We start from the raw sequence: 23,462 nt of genomic DNA on the forward strand, positions 1-23,462 counted from the left end.
CCTCTCCTTTTTTAGATTTCTGTCACTTCCTGTGGAAGGCTTCTTCATCTTGGTTATATACTCTCCTGGAACTGTGCCCCTCTCTTTCAGATATTAATAAAAAATATGTACCCAGTTTGTAATCATAGGACCAGTAATGTGCTTATCTAGCAAAGGTCTGTCTTTACCTATAAACTGTAAACTCCCTGAGAGCAGACACCATCTCTGTTTTTGTTTTTAATGTCCTATGCATAGTACAGTGTGTACTGGATGTTTAAAAGTTGTCAAATACATGTAAAATATTAATTAGCGTCCCTTCAGAACACTTATGTTGTGGTAGCAGACTCATTCCTTTCTATACAATTAATAATGCATGAGCCACAATAGTAAAGGTATTCCTAGTCTCTATTCCAGGCAGAGGATGATGACTGCACTGGGACACTGCTTCAGAATTTTCTCCTAAACTAGGTACCAAGGCACATAAAGTCAGCCTCATTAATTTATAGTCACATCTCACTTCAGACCTCAAGGGAGATGACCAAATTTTATCAGCCACTTTAGCCTCCAGTATTAGCCAAACATCTTCCAAGTATTTCCAAAATAGATTCTTCCTTCTTTGAGTGACAGCGATGCCTACCTTGGTTGGAAGGTCCCAGCCAACTCTCCCATCGATAAGTGGGGGTTGCTGCCCTCCTCCCACCATTCCCGTCTTCAGCACAGAGCCAGGGACTGCAGAAGAGCACAGGCTTGGGTCTAGAAGGCATGGGCTTCAATCCCAGGTCCTCTGTGCAGGTCTTAGGGCTGAAATGCAGGGTTTTGCTGCACAAGGCTGTCATTGGTCCTCGGTCAAATGGGGGTAAGTTCCTCTGTTGGAGATCTGTTGACAGGATAACGTGGTGTAATGGATGTGTATGGTGATTAGCACATTCCTGTACTAAGCAGAAAGTTGCTCCATGAATATTAGCTCTAGAGTTGTTAGTACACATGGTAAGTCATAAAACAGTATCACTCTTCAGCAGAGGGCTTTAAATCATTTGACTGTGGTGGATTGTATTAATGTTCAGCAAATATTCTCTCTCCCCTTGACCCACCATTCCGCTTTAGGCTTGGTCATGTTTCCCATTTGGTCAATGGGATGTGATCAGACGTGGTCAAGTAAGTGCTAGTTCAAGCCAAGTCTGTAAGAGGCTCCATGTGCGTCTGCTCATTTTCCTTGATCCTGCCCACTGTGATGGGAAGAGCACTCCCCAGTCAGATGCTGCCTTTGCAACCTGGGACCTAAAATGAGAGGCACCTGGAGCTGGCGTGAAGTGAAGCCTGGCCAAGGCTGGCTGAGCCACAGCCAACACGCAAAGCTGGTGTGTTTGAAAACCACTCAGATTTGGAGTGTTGTTCATGATATCACTGCAGCAAAACCTAAGGTGGTAACCCACATTGAAACCAACATGCTGTCTCGCACCGGTGTACTTTGAAGGGCATGAGCCTCCTTTAGATGGGTAGGTTCTGGTGCATTCTGCAAAATAACCAGTTGCCTGGCTTCAAACATTTATTTCTAAGCCATTGTAACACACTCTTCTCTTTGGCCAACACCCATGTTGAATAAATCTTGTAACCTCTCTGAAACGCCACTGGTTTATAGTCTCAGGGAAAAAACACATGTTGAGCTCAAATTTGTGATTATCCTGAGTGTTATATAGAGGGAAATATGAGGAACCCATCTCAGAATATGAAGGTTGGGTCAAGTTTCTCATGTCAGAGTAAAACATTCAGAATACATTAAAAGTTCTGTTCCGTAAAAGGCAATTATAAAAGCGGGGAAGGGAAGTCCAAAGAAACCCTTTTAATGCCTATAATTTTTGTAGTACTTACATGTCCCATTAAAAAGAAAAATGACATTAAAATAATTTTAAAGGTTTTGGCTTAAGCCCATTGACATAAGGAAATTCCCTTGCTTAGAATCAAGTTTTCATTGTCTGGCCCAGCTTGCATTAGGAATGGACTCCTGTGGAGATCCAATCTGGTAATTTGGTTCCAGCTAAGAATGGCCATGCTGAAATTATTATGGCACCAACCTTTCCATAATGGGCCCTACGTAGCTCCTAGCCTTGTAAGTCTCGTCAGGACCTTTTGGATAGAAATATGCCCATTTTTTTCCCTGCAGTCACTCTATTTGGGGTTTGTCTCTGCATGTTTTCCTGGTACCGGTTCTGGCCTATTAAGATTTTTGGCCTTTGTTATAGAAACGTATAGATGTTCTAGCTCAGGTATAAGTCCCTGATTGACAGAAATTTGTAAATTTTTTTCTGTTGTTCTTCATTTCTCATTACGTTCTAGTTTTCTTTTCCTGGTTTTAATCAGATTTCACACCTAAGAGGTAGGCACTGGAGTCTTTTGGTGGGCCATTATCTGTTAAATTGATAAAGCAATTAATCAGTTAAGTAACAAGTTGTTAAGGGGGAAACTTGGTAATTCAGTTACTGTGTTCCCGTGTAATGGTTGGTGTTCCTCCTGTCACTGTGGCTGTTTTGCCTAGAGAGCTGCCCGAGACCAACATGTTCCTGGCTACCTGTCAGGCAGCTGTCAAATGGTAATGATTTCCCATCACCGCCAAGCAGGTTCTAGATTTGAACCAATGACCTAGGAAGAAAGTCTCCACAGCCTATTACCAAATTAGCCCCTGAGCCCTTTGCTTTCCAACAAACACCCTTTCCAATAAAACTTCATTTTTGCCATTGGACCTGTCAACATGCCTACAAATCCCTGAAGGGTGAAATTAATTGTACTACAGAGTTGGGCAAACAAGCTCAGAAGTGAGCTATTCAGAAATAGAAGCCAATATTTCAGACTTCTGTCCATTTGGAAAAAATGGCCTTGGTTTCCCTCTTGTGTCTTGGGAGTGGGGTTGGAGGTGGGGGGAAGGTACACAAAAGTAATTATACAGTTTACTGTGCCAAACTCTCATTTTCTTAGGGCTTCAAGTAGATTAACACAGCGTGCTAGGGGCTGAGACTCCTAGAGATTAAAAGCCGAATCACTCTGGAGAATCTTTCTTCCTATGACCAGGTTACTGGGGAGTTTCAGCTTGATTGCATTAGGAAAAGAGTTTCATAGCATTTCAAACCTTTTTTTTTAAACTTTTATCTTTCAGCTATGAACCCACTATGAGTAGCAGAAACTTCCTGTGGTAGGAAACAGCTTATCTCTTAAATTCTATCCCAACAACATCTGCATAGTTCAGACCTTATTGGAGAGCCAACGTATTTCTCTTAAATTTTGATAATCTTTGTTGTGAACCAACACAGGCGAAAAGCTAGATATTATATAAAGCTAAATGAAGCACATTCGCTTAACTTGAAGGAAGGAAGGTACTGTAGAGAGTGCGGGGACTGTGTTTGCATACAGAGTCCGTAATAGCATATCTGAGCCTCTTTGACTGACCCTAAATTTCCAGTGTCAATTTCCTGAGGCCTTGTATCCACACAGAAGGTACAAATGTGTTCAATTATGACTAAAAGTATCTGCATTTTATTACAGAATACAGTTGAGCCTTCTATGAAGGTTAAACAAGCAGGTGAGAAGTGAGGTTTGGAAAACGGTCAAGATAGATGCAAGTCAACAAAGATACCATCTTGAAGTGTCAAAAGTTAAAAATAACTCTTTATGAGGGAGACTCCGTCTCAAAAAAAGATAACTCTTTATTTATATTCAATTCATCTATTAAACAAATGTGTATGTGCAACCTGCTATGTGGAGAGGATGTATCCTACGCTCAAAGTCCTAGGGTCACATCCTGGCTTCTACAACTGTGTAACCCTAGGCCTGTTACTGAAGCTTTACAAATCTCCCACCACCCCCATCTATTAAATGTGAATGATAATGCCCTCAATAGGAGATGATTGTATGGGTTAAAAGAGATACATAATGGACCTACTATGGTAACTATCATATGGCAGGCACTCAGTAAATGGCTATTGCTGCATTAGTAGTGTAAATATCATTACTCTAGTAATGATATTATCATTTAAATTAGCGAATTGATATGAGTTCTTACGCCTTAAAAACTTACCCCTGACACAGGCTTCTGGGTTATAGGAAACTATTCAGCTTCCCAGTCAAGCTAAGGGCATTTAACTGCAAGTATTCATGATTCTCAACCCAAGAGTCTCATCTGACCACTTTAGGGAATGTCAGGAGTGCCAGTGTCTTAACACCCTGAGAGTATCCATGATAGATGGGAGTTGGTGGTTAAATACCTTCCAGCTTCCTTGCTCTGGGCCAGTAACTCTGAAGTGTGTTCAACTCAGTGTCACAGAGATCCTAGTAGGACTAAGCTCCAATTGCTCACATAAAAAACCTACACTTCCATGCATGTACCCTAATATAGCTTGCTTGCTTCCTTCCCCATTAAACTTGCCCAGGGCATCTGAGAACACATCCCAAAGAAGTCATTTGCACTCAAATCCTCGTCTCTAGTTCTACTCCTGCTGCTTCTGACCGAAGACACTTGTGTTGAGTATAGACCTCACCCTGGAACTATCAGCCTGGAGTTACCATGTAAGAATCAACTGGATGTCAAATCAGCACGGGCAGTTCAGTATCTTACTTTGTGACTTCAGGGTTGTATTCATATTTGAAAGCAGTTTGTTTTCTCTGCTTAATACACTGAATACATACGACTTGCTTTTTCCTGGCCACAAAGGCTTCTCCTTGGTCTCAGTTTAGCTACTCTGGAAGATGTGTGATTATTTTTTGGAGCCCACACCTTTAGCACCCAAAGATCTACTGGACATGTACACCACGTCCTATAGTTTAAGTAAAACCATCCCAGACTCTTACCTTCCAAACTCAGTGGAAACCTTTCCAGCCAATTAACATAGTATAGTAGCAGATAATGTTACTAATAGAAATATAAAGTGTCCATTTGAAGCTCTTTTCTTTATTCACGGAGCATGCAGGGGACATAAACAATTTTCCAAATGTTTTTTCCTTGCATAATCCTACGAAGAAGAAACAAAATAATGACCCAGAAAAACTGAACACAGGTAGTCAGATTCATAATTTATGATGAGTGAGTTTAATGGTGCACAAATTAGAACTGTTTGACATACCAAGATGACACTCTCTCTAACGGCGTTGCTAAAGAAATGCATTTTCAATGACCTCACAGTTTTTGTTTTAAAATAATTATCGCTCTTTGCGTGTGTAATTGTGATCTGGGCAATTAGAACATAATTCCTCCCTTGGTCTCCTTCCTCTGTGCTAGGTAACACAACAAAGCAGTAGTCACGGTTAAAGAAATGCACAGCAATAGCGAACTGACATAGCACCTTGATTTTAGTTCACATTAGGGAACGAAAAATGTGTCTTGAATTTGTGTCAAAGACCTTGCTTTATGCACGAACTGTCATGGTGTGACCTGAACTAAGTAATGTAACCTCAGCTACCTCCGCTCTCAACTTCAGCAGGGAGAAAGACTGACTTCACAGGACTGTCATGAGTTTCAATGAGACAAAATAGGAATAATCACTTTGTCAACAACATACAGAGTAGATACAAGTCAGTTAATGTTATTATTATCTCAGCTGACACTTAAGAGCTAGGAAAGGCAGATTTATGCTTCCTCTTCACAGATGAGAAACTGAGAATTAGAAAGGCTAATTTATTTTGACAAGTAAATGTCAGAGGTCACACTTGAACCCTGGATCCTTCAGTTCTAGATGAATCTTCTTTCTTCTACAACAGTGTTCTTGGAGCTTTTCTGAGTGCTAGAATGCTGCAAGAGCTTGTTAAAAAATGCAGATTTCCACTGCTCCCTCCCCAACTCTCACTCCAAAGATTCTGATTCTGTGGTTCTGAGATTCATTTTAGGAATCTGCATTTTTAATAAACACTTCAGATAATTCTGATGCAGGAAATCCATGCATGGAACACATTTCTAGAACAATTAGGTGCTATGACACATTGTCTATCAGGATTATGTTCAATGGTGAGAAGCCTTTGGAATTAAAGAAATTTTCTCTTGATTGGTGTCAGGAAACTTGATAATTATTATTACTGATAATAATGATAGTACTATTACTTGAGTTCTTAATAGGTGTCAGTCCCCGTGTTAAGTGTTTGATGTGCATTATCTAAGTGGATCCTTATGAAATCCTGGTGGCCCCTGGAATTCTACAACCCCACAAGGTACTATTACCCTCCCTGTTTGATATTGAAGCATCAGATCTTAGAGAGGTTAAATCAGTTTCCAGTGACTATCTAATAAATAGCAAATAAAAGACTTGAACCCCAATTTTCTAAACTTCATACTCATGTGATTAGTCATTCTCTTCTATAGGGAACAAATAAATGAGGGAGGGGAAATAATTCTGTGTGAACTGAGTCTCTCGTCCTGACAAAGTCACACCATGGTTGAACAAATTCGGACAGCTATGGCTTAACCCTACATGCATTATTTAATCTGGTTTATTCCAATCGTGACCCTTTCATTGTCAGGGATTCAGCTCTGTGGTATCAGGTCCCAGGAATAGGATGGAGTATTAGTTTTCAACTGCTCAATAACAAATTACTCCAAATACGGCAGTTTAAAACGACAAACATGTATTATCTCACACAGTTTCGGAGGGTAAGGAATTCAGGAGTGGATGTTGCTAGCTCAGGACCTCTCAGGAGATGCACTCAAACTGTTGGCTGGAGCTGCAGTCATCTGAAGGCTTGAGGAGGCCTGGCGTATCTGTTTCCAAGATAGGGAGAAACCCTATACATGTAATCTATTTTGAAGATCTCTCTAACTTGAAGATCAGGAAGGAGATCTGGGAACTTTCATGAAAGCTTTAGCTCTTGAATTGACATAAGGTTGGAGACAGCAGAGCACTTTTCTCAGGTATAGACACGACAATGTTCAGGGCTTGCCATACTTCATAGAGGTAGAAATAAGATATAGGAGTTGATCTGCCTTGGCAGTAGAATGCTTGTAGTTTATAATTACTAAGGAAGGGATAGTCAGTCAATGTAGGACTGAATCTAGGTTCACCATCTACAGGGTTTATGAACTTGGAAATATCTCTTAAAATCTGGAAGCTTCAATTTCCTCTTCGGTAACATGGGGACAGTCCTGTCACCTACTTACCTCAAAACTGTGGTTTGAGGATTTCTTTGAGCTACAGCACGTAAAGTTTTGAGGTTAATGCCTGGGGCAGAGTAAGTACTAAGCTAACACAGAGGATAATGCAGTCTTTGTGCCTCTATTTCCAAGCCTTAAGGGAACATTAAGTCCTAGTTTGAAGACCTTTATCTTTTTATTTAAGAATCTTGGATTGGTTCAAAGTTTAAAAACAAAAGAAAACACACACACAGCAGTACCATTTTAAAAACCATTGTTGTATAAGGAGAACAGAGCCCCAGTTCATTCTGGAGAACTTGGAAAAGGTAAAACACACACACACACACACACACACACACACACACACAAACACACACTACAAAATGGAGAAGACAACCTCAAAGTTCCGGCGCCTTCCTGTCTCTGATACTGTGAGGTGGATCTGACACTACACTGTGAACATATGTGTTAGTTTCCTAGACATCTTTTGAAATGGCTCAATGGTGACTAACGAGATGAACGAATCTCGTGTTGTCCTCGGTCTTAAAGATACGCCTGCTCTCAGCAATGGGGTTTTCAAGACCAAGAGATGACTTTAGGTAATTTCGAACAATTTTGCCTTATGTAAACTTAAAATACACACACTTGGAAATACGAGTTAAGCTCATTTCATATGCAAAAATTCCCAGAGCTGAATCAAAACATGACCTCTTTCATTCTTCTTTCCAATGTCTGGTACTAACCGACTAAAGATTCTCCCTACCTTTGCAAACTAAACATGTTCTCATGGGAGGGCATCTTGAGTGAGCTGAGGAACCGTCTATCTAAGTCCTGAGAATTGACCAGTAACAGCAAGCTCTTGGTAGATATCACTCTTTTTGAAGGAGAAGAACATGACCTTCATGCATTGGGAATCCCAGTCTAGAGGAGTTCTTACTGGTGGAAGAGACTCAGTGTCCCCAAATAGGAAGCTTTGGATTTGGCATAACCAGAGCTTTTCTGCACACACTTTTGTTGCTCACTCCTTAATGGGAAAAGTCTTAACAGTCTGCTCCGCCTGTTAGCAACTGATTTATTTTCTAAGCCACAGCGTGGCACTTAGTGGGCGTGGCTTTCTTTTGCATTACTACAATTAGTTGTATGTTTGCCTGTCTCTTCCAGGCTGTAAACACCCTGAGGGCAGGGCCTGGGTATATGAGGTTTCTCTGTCTTACTCAGTCTGCAGAAGTGCACTGGATTAGCTTGGTGTAAGCAGCATGAACAAAGGCTATCAAGAGAATAGGTTCCAACTCCCAGAGAGTGAAACCACTTAAAAGAAAGCAAGAAAGAGAGGATGTGGAGGAAGAAGAGAAAAGAGACAGGGAGGAATAAAAATCATTTGTTGCCCTCTGTGGCTTTTTCTACAATGAATCCTGTTAATATGGCCATCTCATCATCTTGTTTATTTCTTTATTAAACTTAACACATCTATAACTGTACTTAGCAACCCGTTTATCAGTTTCCTGCAGTAGAAAGTGAGTTCTATAAGGGTGGGAATTTTGCCCCAGCCCAGTAGATTCTGAAAGGGTGTTTGTTGAATGGGACAGACTCAAAGATGTTTGAATGCATGGATGAATTAGCTCTAAAAATTTTCTTCCCAGCTGAATGGGGCCGTTCTAGCAAGGCCTCTCTGAAGAGCCTGGCTTAGAGTAAGGAGTGCTCAGGGTCACATGATTCTGATGGCCAAACCCACCAAAACTCTCCTGACCTGGGCACGGTCCTCAGGGGAAGTGACCTCCCCAGACCTTGTGTGTTATAAACCCAGATCACAGTGAGGAGAAAGAACCAGACAATGGCTGACAACCCTTCTGGAAATTTGATGTGAAATATAAATAATAGAAACTCCAAACTGCCACTGCTCAGAGGCTCAAGTATCTGCAGTCAGAGTCAACAAGGCTGCTTTGTAGAAATACGTGTCCAGTTCTTATCTCTCTACAAACAGTCAAGGAGTACAGTTCCTCTGGACTTAGGATGATAACAATTGAAATAGAAGCTAAGGACATTATTTATTCCTTGACACCGGAAGCATGTCACAAGTGACCAATTTTCAGAACTGACTTTGGTGGCATGTTGGGAAAAGTTTGTCCTCACTACGGTTTCTGTTTTAGTTCTTGGCATTTTCCAAGGATCCAATTAGCCTTCCCTTCAAAGCAAAATTTAAACAACAACTACAAAAACCAACACAAAACTCTTACCATTCACTTTTTGTGTGTCTGGATATTTCTCATTTCAAAAGGATCCTTAGCTGGAAAAGAGGAAAGGTCCGTATGTGGTTTGCCATGTTATTACGGACAGGCAATGTGATGACAGGAAGGACACAGGTCACGGGATTCCAATTACCCCACATAGTAATCCATCCATTCATTGAAAAAGGTCTTATGCAGCTGAACTAGATGATGGGCCTCAGCTGGGCACTGGGGAATCATTTGTTCCTTCTTAGGCCAGATGTTGTGCTAGGTTCTGATGATGCAAGCACCATGGTCCAATGTGTCTAGTAGGAGAAACTGGCTTTTATCAAATACTTAACCAGCTAGGTTTAGAGTTGTAGACAAGGATGCTGAAGCAAAGAAACGAGGTGTTATGGGTGCATGTAACCTGGCTGCTCACTATGTGTGTTATGTGGAAGGAGGAAGATGTGGGGATGAGAGTAAGCGCAGCATCTGGGCAGTGGGAAGTGCATGTTCAAAGGCGGGGTGCATGGGAGCATGGCCTTACAGTGGAGTGAAAGCAGGCTGACTTAGCTGTGTACAGTGAGGTGAAAAATGGGGCATTGCATTCTGCTGGAGAAGTAGGCAGGGCCAACACCAGTAGACTGTCTTAGGTCAAATATGAGGAGTTGGTCTTCCTCCTTTAAGGTAGCTGCAGATTGTGCAGTACTGGACTTGCAGCATAGCACAGAAGACAGAAATCTGAACCGTTAACCAGAACAAAGTATGCTGTCATGGAAGAATGGACCAGGGATCTGGGAGGGCACTTCAGAGGCTCTAAGTAGCTAATCCTGTGATGTGGTCTTGAGCAACTTCACCAGCGTCCTGCACCTCCAAGAAGGTTATGGGGTGATACGTGATCTCATGATAGCATCCTCCTCTGCTACCTTTTATCCCCATTGTCCTTTCACAGCCATTTGAGAGGAACTTGTTCATGTTTACTGGGAATCATTTTGTCTTCACCTGGAGCTTGTACTTTTGTTAGGTCCTACCTTTTCTCTCTAGAGTCAACTATGCCTTGACATTTCTGGCCATGTACATTCCAGCTCTCCTAAAATAATGACGGGCCCAGGGCTGAGGCCCCTCACTGTCAGAGGGTACAAACACTCAAAGTAAATGGCTACTTGTTTAGAAGTTCTCGGTTTGAGTGGCATCTCAGCTAGAAACACTATTAACCTCTGAAAATCTAACCAAAAACCTATTTTCATACACATGGGCTGTTTTACTTTGTTTTGTCTTGCTAGTATATGAGTATGCATGTCTGCCCTTTGCTGTAACCCTCTGAGCAGAGGTTGTGAGTCAGTTAAGATTTGGAGCTTACAAAGTTGGATTCTTTAAAAGTAAAATAATAATTACAATAATAATAAAGAACTGGTCTCCCCACCCTGCCCCAACAACTGGGTTGTCTACATGATTATGAGTGGGTACATTTTGATTTTTCAAGCTTGCTGCAAATGGGCCTGAATTGGACTCAATTTCCCGTTGTAATTGCTTTCTGCATGAAGAGGTCTTTTCCAGAACTGTCTGCAACCGCTGTTTTAATGGGAAGCTTGTCTATTTGTATGTTAATAATTTCCTCCAAGTTATTGGGCTTGTTGATGGAAAAGCCCAAATCAGATGCTTTCCTATTTTCAAGGTTTACTATTAATCTCAGATTTTTTGTGCCAACATAAAGCCGTTTCGACCTCCTCTGCTCTAAACCCTCTTGATGAAAGCATGAGGAATGACAACAGGCTTCCTTTCATGAAACATGGTTGTGCTGATATACATTTAACTTACTGGCTCAGTGGAACCTCGGTGCAGGTAGCTCCACAGGTGAGTTTCACAGGTTGCTTCACAGGTGAATTTGCTAGGGACAACGCCATCACGGATGAATGTCTTCACGCAGCTGCTGAGCTACCTAGGCTTTGCTGAGAAAGGTCTTCCATATCATGTGAATGGGCCTGCGCTTGTGGGGTGTGACATTGCAGCAGAGGAATTCAGAAGAGGAAACCAAGGACTCAGTGCGAGAAATGGAATAGGCCAGCCTTGAAATCCAGACTCTACAAGCAAGTAACAGTGTAGCACCCAACAGCTACAGCCTCTCTGATTTTCAGTTTCCTCCGTGCTTAAAAAAAATGACAGCAATCATTCTCTCATATTATTTATCTCTTATGTATTGTGGGGTTTAATCATATAGTGTCCATGAAGATACTTAATGTCCAGCAAATGACAAACCTCCAATACATCGTTGTTAAAGCTCAGACACTCTGAATCTAGTCTTCATAATTCACTCATTTATTGCTTGATCTGTAGGGCAGGGATTTTTGTCCTTTTTGTTTTCTGTTGCTTCTTCCCAGTACCTAGGACAAGTTCATGAACATAGTAGGTGCTTAATAAGTAGTTATGGACAAACTGCCTAATGAGTTTAGTCATCACAGGTTTATTGACTATCTGTGGTGTCCCAGTACCTTAGAAATGAAAATATGCTGTTCTTGTTGCTGAGAGCTCTTGACCTTTGAGGGATGACAGGTAGGTGGAGGTTGGCAGAGAGCGGAGATATAAATAATAAGTAATGACAGTAGTGTGGAGTCTCTTAAAAGAATGGCCCAAGAAGCAAGTGTCTAAATCTGAATCACCTGGAGCATGTGTTAAAAACACAGATTGGTTGGCCCCAGACAAGATTTATGGAATCAAAACACCCAGGAGATGGGCCCTGGGAATCTTCCTTTTTAAGAAACATCTCAGACAACTCTCATTTTCATCTCTGTTTGGAAACTTTTGCAGAGGTGCCTGCTGAGAGTTGGGTTTGTGTTATTGCAAGTTTCTGCGGCAGCTGCAGTCAGGGTTAAGGGGAGTAAGAGAAGCCTCCCTCCAGGAACTAAGGCTTGAAGGATGGAGAAGAGGCTTCCAGGTGAAGAAGGGTGTAAGGACGTCCTACTACAGGGAAAGGCACAGACCCCAGACAGCACCGACCCCTCCAGAAAATGTGCACAGAGGAGACCTGAACAATCGAGTAGAAACAAGGGGTGAGTATAATAAATTCAGATTCTTGGCCGGGCACGGTGGCTCATGCCTGTAATCCCAGCACTTTAGGAGGCCGAGAAGGACGGATCACGAGGTCAGGAGATGGAGACCATCCTGGCTAACACGTGAAACCCCCTCTCTACTAAAAATACAAAAAAAAAAAAAAAAAACAAATTAGCCGGGCATGATGGTGGGCGCCTGTAGTCCCAGCTACTCAGGAGGCTGAGGCAGGAGAATGGCGTGAACCAGGGAGGCGGAGCTTGCAGTGAGCCGAGATCATGCCAGTTCACTCCAGTCTAGGCGACAGAGTGAGAGTCTGTCTCAAAAATAAAAAATAAATAAAATAAAATAAATTCAGATTCTCTAAAGCAAATTTTGTCAACGAATAAATAACATAACCAGATCTATGTTGAATAACAGCAATCATGTGGATTAACTCAAATATATGTACAAGGCTGAATTGACAGTATTGCAAAGGCATGCAAGAGAAGTGTGATCTGGCAAATGCCTCCACTGAGCATGCAGGGATCCCTTAACCGACACTGTGAGCCTAAAGCATTTCGGGAAATATGTGGATGGCTGCATTGAAGATGATCCCTAAATCAATACAAAAGGAAACTGAGGCAGAAACATGGGAAGAGAACTGTGAATTCATAAATAATTTCTTGCAAAGGCAATATTTGCATTTTTTAGATTCCTTTCTATTCATTCTTCGTTTGAATCCAATTTTCTATTCTCTCCCCATTTTTTTTTTTTTTTTTTTTTTTTTTTCCTGAACACAATCAGGACTCAGCATCTGTCAAATGTGGTTTTAGGGTGGTGGGACCTGAGAGGCAGGATTTCGGTGGGTGCAGAAAAGGCTAAAAGTCCAGGGTTTGCTAGTCACAGCCCTGGCTGAGTCCACGGTCTAGAATCTAGAATCTCCCAACGTCCTCATTTTATTGTGCGTTAAGTGTGGATAATAAGAACTATCTCCCAGAGCTATTTCAAAGGTTGGCTGATAGAAAGTGTATAAAAAGTTTGGCATACAGTGGGTGCTTGGTGAAGGAGGGATAAATAACAGGAATGGTGGCAGTGACAAAAATCATTATAACAATCATTTCTTTCTTGCCCTGGGTAGCTGAGCCCAGAAGCCTTGATCACATTTTTGCTTAGAAGAATTTTGGCTTGGAATAACCCAAACTGGGAGATTCACCCCAAAAGCTGTGTTCAGGGACCAGCTCCCTTGGTTCACAGCTCCTGTGCAATGGCAGAGGCTTGTCATTCTAGTGACTCAGCTTCTGGCTTCTCCACGGGGTGGCCAGCAGGAAGCAGGTGCAGCTGCAACCTCTCCCCAGACCTGGCCTGGCTCTTGCAGCTCCTGCTTCAGCCCAGGGGAGGGGCCACCTCCTCCTACTGGGAAGTTCTCAGGGAGGAGGCCAGATCTGGCCCCCATGGGCCCTGCACTGAGCGGCAGCCCAGAGAACCTCATCCTGTTTGACTCATGGCAACTGGTGGGGCATGTCGTGGGTGCACGGGCATTCAAAGGAAAGGCGGCCTGTCGTGACAAAACCGTGCACTCACTGCTGAGTCACCTCCTGCAAGGCCCAGCCATCCTTGCCTCTCTTCTGCTCGTAGCCTCCCCTCTGGACCCAACCATGCCCATTTCTGAGAAGGCATTAGGCAACAGATTGCCCAGACACACTGGAGCAACAGCACCCCAGGAAGAGTTAAACAGTGATCCCAGGCCTTAGGCAATTTCTTGGCTTCGAGCCCCAATCGAACTTACACGTTTGCTGTCTACAGACCCTTGAATGGGATTGGGATTGGAAATTCGGTTGGGGGTGATAGAAGACACATAAGGTGGTCAACTTGTCTGATTTGCCCAGCACTATTCCATGTTTAACACAGATAGTCTGTGGTCCCAGGAAGCCCCTCAACTCTGAGAAAACAGAGGCAAATTGGTCACCTTAAAGAAATTAGGGTACTAGAGAAGACAGGTGTCCTGGCCCCAGAGTTGCTGCCTGGAGAGGATACTCGGATGCCTATGATTTCTGTGTTTGAATACTGTCTGTGTACCTGGCGTGTCTGTATATTGTGTGTCACAAGGATGACCATCCCAAGAGGCAGGTCCTATAATGATCCCCATTTTACCAATGAGTCAAGTGAGTCAAGGATGGTTTGAGCAACTTTGTGAGGTCACAGGGGTGGGAGTGCCAGGGTCAGCGTGTGAGTCTCAGCAGCCTGGCTCCAGACCGAGCCTGCCCACGCTTTCGTGCGTTGACTGCCTAGGTACACACACACACACACGCACACACACACACACACGTATGCACAGACACAGGCACACAGATACCCAGATACACAAACACACACACAGGAACAGACATGCACAAAGAGATACACACACACAGATACATACACAGATAGATACACACAAACATACACACAGACACATACACAATGGAGCACAGAAACACACACATTCAAACACACAGACATATACCACATACACAGACACATGTGAGCACCTACTTAGACATGCATGACACAAATACACAGACACACACCACACACAAAGACACACAAAGACGTACACAGACGTATACACAAATATACCAAGACAACAAATACAAACACACACACACAGACACAGACACATACACACTTAGGGCCTGCGTGGCATCATGTTGGCAGGAAGCCTCATTTCAAAACAGCCTAGTTCAGCCGTCAAGAGTAACTGAAAAGAAACAGATCTTTGCTACTGGTGCCTGGAGAAAATGGAAAAGAGCCCAGCCCATAAGCACCCTTCCTCCAATGCCTCTCTCTCTCTCCTGACCCTGATTCACCCTGCAGCCCTTGGCTTTCCAAACTTGCAAAACTCTTTCCTTTCTCCTTTTCATCCCTGTCTTTTTTTCTCCCTTTTCCTTTTACTTCCTTTTTACCCCTTTACCCTGTCCCCTAGAATACACTGGAAGGCAGCAGCCCTTCTTTCCTCTCTCTCAGAGCTTCTCCAGCCCCTTCTCCTGAGCCTACCTACTAGCCTGGCACAGGACCCAGGAGTCAGGATCCAGGACCCAGAACCCAGGACCCAGAACGCAGACCCACGACTCAGAATTCAGGACCCAGGAGTCAGAACCCAGGACCGAGGACCCAGGACCCAGGACTCAGGACCCAAGAACCTGGACCCAGGACCCAGGACCCAGGACTCAGAATTTAGGACTCAGGACCCAAGACCCAGGACTCAGGACTCAGAATTCAGGACTCAGGGCCCAGGACCCAGGGCCCAGGACCCAGGACTCAGGACCCAGGACTCAGGACCCAGGACCCATGACTCAGGATGCAGGACTTAGGACCCAGGACTCAGGACCCAAGACCCAGAACCCCTTTGCTACAGCCCCCTCCCCCACATAGCTGAAATTACAGACTTTCCCTGCCAGGACACCTGGAGCCTGGGTTATCCCTTCAGAGTCTGTGTTTGCATCTCCATTTCAAACCTGCTTGCTCACTCCTGGTATTTGCGCTATTACATCTAATGCCTGACTTCTTGCCGAATTCTTCAAAGGAATATTCAGCTCATTTTGGTTACTTAATGGTCAATTTTAGCTCCTTCTTGGGCCAGTGTTCTCCACCCTGAGTGCACCTTAGAACCAACCACCTGGAGATCTTTTGAAACCCATGGTAGTCCCAGGTCCATGTCACACCACTTGACTCAAAGAGTCTCGGATCTGGGCTTCCTGGTGGGTGTGATACACAGTGATATCAATGGAGATTGCTGTACTCAAGCCAGAGAGCGCACACTCAAGTCCAGGATCCCTGAGACCACTCGCTAGGAAATAAATTCAGTCATACCCACAGCATGTTGATATGCACAGCCATAACTATGAGAGAAAAGACACCCAGGGTGGGTTTGCTTGACATACATTTGCTGACTACCTCCTGCATGTCAGACACCACTTCAGGTGCTGGGATTCCAAAGATTTGTACAATGTATTCTCGGCCCTTATGTAGATGAGAGCCCGGGCAGGGAGGTGAGCATGTGAGCAACAGCAAGAAGAAAACATGAGGGTTTAGTGTGATGACGGTCTTGGTGGATCATGGGATCCCAAGACCATGGGAGAAGGCTGATGGGACAAGTCAGGGGATGCTTCTGGAAGCAGAGGGTACAGCAGGATGGACCAGGCATGCTGGGTCCTGCAGCCCCACCTCAGAAGAGTAGTGCCGATGCATTCACCAGCATGCTTCAACATCCAGTTCTCAGGGTCAGCACCATGAGGAGAACCCACAAGCAGTGCCTGAGACACACAGGACCCCTGCCCGCTGCAAGTCACAGACCTGGAGGATGAAACTCCACCTGCAATGATTATCACCGAGAAGTCCAGGGCATTATGGAATCCTAAAAGAGGAGGGTGAATAACAGACCAGAGGGGATCTCAGAGGACCTGAACCGTAAGGAGAAGGGGCGTGGTTCAGACGGAGAACATACACAGAGTAGTCACATGCCAGGCCAAGGGAGCGGAGCCACAAGGCAACCAAGGTATGAGCAAGGACGGAGTCAGGCGCAGGGAGGGACCGTGGCACTGGCATGTGAGGGAGGAATGCAGATGGCCAGGTGGCCCAGGTCCAAAGTGTGGAGAGGCCCAGTGAGGCCATCTCTGTTTGGGGGTCTTACTCCACTTCCTTTAGATGAGGAGGAATTAAAGACAGTAAATGCTACCGTCTCCATTCCTGGAAAGTCAGCGAAAAGGCATATTTTAAATTATCCATTAGATAGGGGAGCTTTCCAAACATTTTTTACTAAAGAATGAAATCGCTAAACAACAGAAAAGTGTTTTTGTATGAAACCTTTACTAAATACCTGTTATGTGCCGAGTGCTGGGCTAAGCCTAGGCGAAGGTAAGGGGAGCTCAGGAGATGGGTCCTGTTTCCGGAGTCCCGACACTCACAGGGAGGTGAATATTGATAGATGAATCAACATTTAACAACCTAAGGTAAAGGATGCCGGGTGTCCTGAGGAGGTGTCCTGAGGAGGCTGTAGATAGAAGCGACTGAGGTTGTTCAGGCAGGGTTGGAAGGACAGAAGGAGCCAGGAGAATGGCTGGAAGGAAGGAAGGATGCTGCAGTTCAGATCTGAAGGTTGAAATGATGTGAGCCAGGTGAGGGGAGGGCACACATTCCATAGGCAAATGTGGGCTGGGTGCGATTTCCCAAGGCAGACGGGCTGTGCCTCTTCTCCCAGTCTCTCTGTCTCTCTGTCTGTTTCTCTCTCAATCTCTGTCTCTGTCTCCATCTCTTTCTATCTCTCTTTCTCTCTGTATGTGTGTCTCTGTCTCTGTGTGTCTCTCTCTGTCTTACTCTCCACCATCTCTCTTCCATTCTTTTTTTCTCTCAATCTCTCTCTCTCTGTGTATCCATCTCTCTGCATCTGTCTCTTTCTTTGTCTCCCTCTCTCCCTCCCTCTCTCTATGTCCTCCTTTCTCCCCCTCCCTCTCTTTTTACAACTTTGTTACCTTGAATAAAGTGAATATCCATATACAATTATAAGAAATAATACAGGAGGCCCTTATGCCTTTACCTACTTCTCTCCATTGTAACATCTTACATAACTGTCCTATAATATAACAACCATGAAATTGACATTGATGCAATTCTCTCACTCTTTTAAAACAAAGCATGCACAAATAATAAAAATAATAATAAATAATAATAAAACCACCACTTTATTATCAATAGCTCCAGCATCAAGGTAACTAGTTAAATAGCCCTCAGATAAATCTGTCTCTCTGGGTAAGGGCATGTATGCAGGTACATATATGTATGCATGTATGTAGCTTATATATACATATATACATGCATACATATATGTATATCATTTGAAAAACACATTTAGTTGTATCTAACTCAAATTTGGAATTATTAAATTATTAACTAACAAAAGCCTCTTCCCTTCCCTCTTTAAGGAAAATTAAGTCTAGCTTCAGAGTATTGAATTGAATATTGAGTACCCTAAGGACATGAGTGTTTGGGAGGGAACCTGTAATAATTGTGTTGAACAGCTTTGTCAGTTTTGGGGAGAAAGGGGATAGGAATACTTTTTTATTAAATTCCCGTTTGGCACTGGAACAGTCATCATTTTATAACAATTCCATGTCATCCCTCTATTGTCTTTTTATGAGAGTCTCACCTCCCTCAGGATTTTTGGAAATAGATTTCAAGGAAATGGGAGTCAGTGCAATGCCTTGTCTTACATGCCAATATATTTTGCGTCTTGCTACAGGTTCAGATTCTAAGTAAAGATTTTGTCCTGTGATACAGTTAGCGCCATTCTTTTTTCTGTCAGAAGAAAAAAGATTGAAAAAGAGAAAGCAAAATGGAAAATGTGAATTAATGCACAGGAAAGTTACAGAAATATTTACAAGAACCAAATTCAGAGTGACTTTTCATAACACACAGGCAATGCAGGCAGGCAATCTCACAATAGATGCAGTTACATGGCACCTATGAGGTGCTGACCATCAGGCTAGAACCTCCAAAAATAACTTGACAAACTTCTTCATCAAACATAAAAGTTACAAGGCTGGGCACAGTGATGCATGCCTGTCATCCCAGCACTTTGGAAGACTATGGCTGGATGATTGCTTGAGCCCAGGAGTTTGAGACCAACCTGGGCAACGTAGTGAGACCCCTGTCTCTACAACAAATAAAAAATTATCTAGGCATGATAGCTGCTTGGAAGGTAGAGGTGGGAAGATCATTTGAGCCCAGGAGGTGGAGGCTGGGGTGAACTAGGATCGCACCACTGTATTCCAGTCTGGGCGACACAGTGAGACCCTGTCTCAAAAAAAATTACATAAATCAAAATTATATATTTCCTTGTCCATTTTCCAGATGGAAAAACCTGACTCTCTGAAGGATAGTGTGATTGGGCTAAAAGTTACATTGGGTAAGAGAAATAACTAGGAATTCAAATGTGGGTCAGTACCGCTCAAAATCCTATGATTTTTCCACTGCATCACAATACTGGTTTCCACTTGACTTTTTAGGTAACTTATGGCTGAGGACAAGAGAGAATGTATCACTTGATAATTTGAGCTACAATCCAAGGCCTCAAGGTTGAAGTTAACTGATAAAGAGACTGATTGTGAGCCAGAATGGGGACATTTTGGTAACTTTTGATCCTTAGATGATAACTATGGATTCCGTGAAGTTAAACATAAAAATTTTAATTGCAGATCCCTGTTGGCTGTCCTGGATGGCTAGCACGCATTCGGCCTCTAGGAGAACTGCCCTTCCAGACACACCATTCTACTTACACTATGATTTGTTGAATCTGATGAGGGTGGCTGTCCCATGCTTTACCTGTATTAACTCCGTTGTTCCTTGCAACAGCCCTTAGAGGCGAGTCTTACAGTTAACCAATTTAAAGATGGAAACAATGAGGCTCAGGATGGTGAAGAAACTGGCTCAGTGTCACTTTCATAGGAAGTGGCCCATCTGAAATTGGAATCCAGGTCAGATCTTAGTGCTAAAAGAAGTGAACTAATGAGGACTTTGAGCTAATCATGGCAGAAGGCACCACTAAAACCTGCTTTTCTAAGGTAAGGGCATAGATGGCTATCAAATAGCTCCATTTTCTACCCTCTTAAAGGAATGCTAGGGGTAGACTTTACTTCATGTTTATCCCAAGGACTTAAGTAGAGATATCCAATATCCCCAAAGATATACAGTCTAGAGCCTCATTGGTCACAGATTTTGCACTTGCAAATATGCCTATTTTGCTAAAAGTATTTGTAATCCCCAAATCAATACTGAAGGCACTCCTATGGTCATCTGTGAACACACACAGAACAACAAAAAACTTACAGTCACCCAGGATGCACCACCTTCCCATCTAAGATGGCACGAGGCAATGTTCTACTCTCATATTGTAAACAATGTCCTTTGTGCAGTCAATTCATTGCCACTTTTCCCCCCCACATTTTTGTGCTTTTTGCTGGTGATTTCACTATTGAAAATGAGCTGGGCACAGTGACTCACACCTGTAGTCGCAGAACTTTGGGAAGCAGAGGCAGTCGGATCGCCTGAGGTCGGGAGTTTGAGACTAGCCCGAGCAACATGCAGAAATCTCATACATGCCTGTAATCCCAGCTACTCGGGAGGCTAAGGCTGGAGAATGGCTTGAACTCGGGAGGTGGAGGTTGTGGTGAGTTGAGATTTCACCATTGTACTCCAGCCTGGGCAGCAAGAGTGAAACTCCATCTCAAAAAAAAAAAAAAAAAAAAATGACCCCTAAGCACAGTGCTGAAGTGCTGTGTGGTGCCTCTAAGTGCAGGATGGCTGTGATGTGCCTTAGGGAGAAAACACCCAGGTTAGAGAAATTTCTTTCAGGCAAGAGTTAGAGTATTACTAGCCTGCAGTTCAATGTTAGTGAACAAATAATATAAACTCAGTAAGGTGTTTAATCAGAAACACATAAAATAAATTTATGTATTGGTCAGTTGATGAAAATGTTGTGATCAGAGGCTTGCAGGAACAAAACCTCACATTTCCCCTAAGAGATTAATTCAGTATTCACTAATTCAGTGTTCAGGGTGACATGATAACACATAGCCACTGCAAATAATGAGAATCAACTGTACATACAAAAAAAGATCTGTGCTACCATGTGTGTAATAGGAAATAATCGAAAACAATTTTTAAATCTTATAGGACATTTAAATTATGAGTCATCTATATAATAAAATTATATGCAAGCATGAAAATTAAGTTGTTAGAAGATTTGAAAATTATTACTATGTAATGGCAGATGGAAGAAGAGGAGCAGGGTATTAAGCCATGTAAATTTTGTGGTTCAACACTGACAAAACTGGGATCTGTCTCTAGACACATATACACACATACACACACTTACACACATACGTCATACATTTGAAACACAGGTTGGAAGAAATGATAAGTGGTGATCATCTTTGAATAGTGTGCTTATGGATGTTTTGAAGTTTCTTCCTTATAGTCTTTAATATTATTAAGTTAATTATGCTATGCATATTTTTATGTTATAATCATAAATGGTACAGTTTCATTGTTTGATAGTCACACTTTGTTTATAAATGGGCCTAGCCCTTTTGGAATATCCTATGATTACATACATCAAGGGCCATAAAAATTTTCATAATTGTTGACTTTGTGATTTCTATTTTAAGGAAATACATTTTTACAACATTAAATGCATAAAGATGTTGATTATACTGTGTTTTATTCAAGAAACATATCTGAACCAAATTAGTGTACAACCACAGTGGTATGATATCAAGAATACTGCAACATCAATGTGATGAGATATTATGTAGCTATTATGTACCATGTATTTAAGAAATGGTTAATAAGCACTTACCACGGATTAAGGATATAACAGAGAGCTAAAAATGATACATTAAAGAACTTCCGTTTCAGTGAAGAAACAGATATTAATCAAAGAATCACGCACAAAACAGTAAAAACGCAACTCTGACCATTGCTAAAAAGAAAATAGTAACAGTCCTTTCATGATTAAAAAGCGAATACTGACCAAATACGGGAGTCAGGGTGTTCAGATAATTCCCGGAGAGACAAATAAGTCAGCAGAGATTTGTCGTTTATTATGACTCTGAAGATAGATGGATGAAAGATATATGAATAAAATAATGCAAAATAATACTTGTACTACAGTTACAATACGTAAATATACACATGTAGACAGAGATGAAAAATAACTTGCAAAAAAGAAAAACTAGAAGTAAATCTATTAAGATGGTAGGATAGTGGTGATTTTTTTTGCTAAAATGATTTGTAATGTTCGTTATCAATATTTTAAATACAGCCATTTCTTAGATATTTTACTTGACCCAATTATATTTTTACATATTTAAAATTACAAATTTACATTCAAAATTATATTTTATAAAGTTAAACATGCTTTATGATATAATTGTTTAAATATAAATATTGTTTTTAGAGATTCAAATTAATGCATGTTTACTATTAGGGAAATTGTTTAGGGTTAAAATACTCTTAAGCCTTACCCAAGTCTCAATTAAATGTTCATTTTTTTGGTGTTTTTTTTTCTAACTTCTCTTCTACTCACAGTTTTGTTTGCTTTATATATTGAAGTTAAAGATTGAAAATGCCTCAACACCATGACAAAGTTAAACCTGTTTCTGTTCGTTGTTTCTCCATTAAAAAGATCAGTTGATTTTAATAACTGGAGAATAGGTAGACATCAACACCACACTGCTGGTGAGATTGTCATAGGTCGATATGGTCAACACCTTGCCTAGAGGGTGCATTTTGTGGTCTGTGTCCAATAGGGGAGGAAGATATGTCATCTCTGTTGTTCACCATTTAATCCACAGTTTTAGAGAAGTACCTGGTATCTAGGATGTGATCAATAAACATCTGTTGAATGAATAAGTGATTAAATAAATAAAAGTAATTTTTATTGAGGACATCTTTTGTTGTGCTTGAATGCAGTGTTCCACAGTTAAACAGATAGTTTTTTTAAAAAAACAAACAAAAAGGTTCAAGTATCAGTGATCTAAGCTAGTACAGGCTATGAATGAAATAATTTTAAAGTAGGAAAGAAAACAGATGAACAAAAATAATGATGTTAGTGAAATAAAAACATTTAATATGAAATCCACAAAGTAAAAAGAAACAGATGGAATCAGTTTTAGCGATATCTTTTACTGACACCATTATATCCAAAATACTATTATTTCAACATGCAAACAATATTAAATAATTCTTAGGGAGCTCTTTTACCTTATTTTTTGTTTTGAATGAAGTCTTCAAAATCTGGTATGTGTGTGATACTAAATCTATCTCCGTTCCATCTAGCCACCTTTCTACTGCCACGTGTGGCTGTAGGTCCCCTATAGGATAGCACAGCTTTATGCAAACCTTTTTATTTCAGATATCAGGACCCAGAGCCAAAGAGACTCAGGACTGGCCCATGGCCAGGCCCCATGGCGATTGTTCTAATCAGAGACCACAGCCCTGAGTTCTTATGCCTTCAGTTGAATAGTTTTCACATATCTAGGGTCTGTGTGGAGTCAGGAGCACCAGTGCAGGCTCCTTGACTGTCCCGCTGGGTTCCAGACTCACGATTCTCT

The sequence above is a fragment of the Piliocolobus tephrosceles genome, chromosome 17, assembly GCF_002776525.5.
Source record: "Piliocolobus tephrosceles isolate RC106 chromosome 17, ASM277652v3, whole genome shotgun sequence".
NCBI classification, from domain to species: Eukaryota; Metazoa; Chordata; class Mammalia; order Primates; family Cercopithecidae; genus Piliocolobus; species Piliocolobus tephrosceles.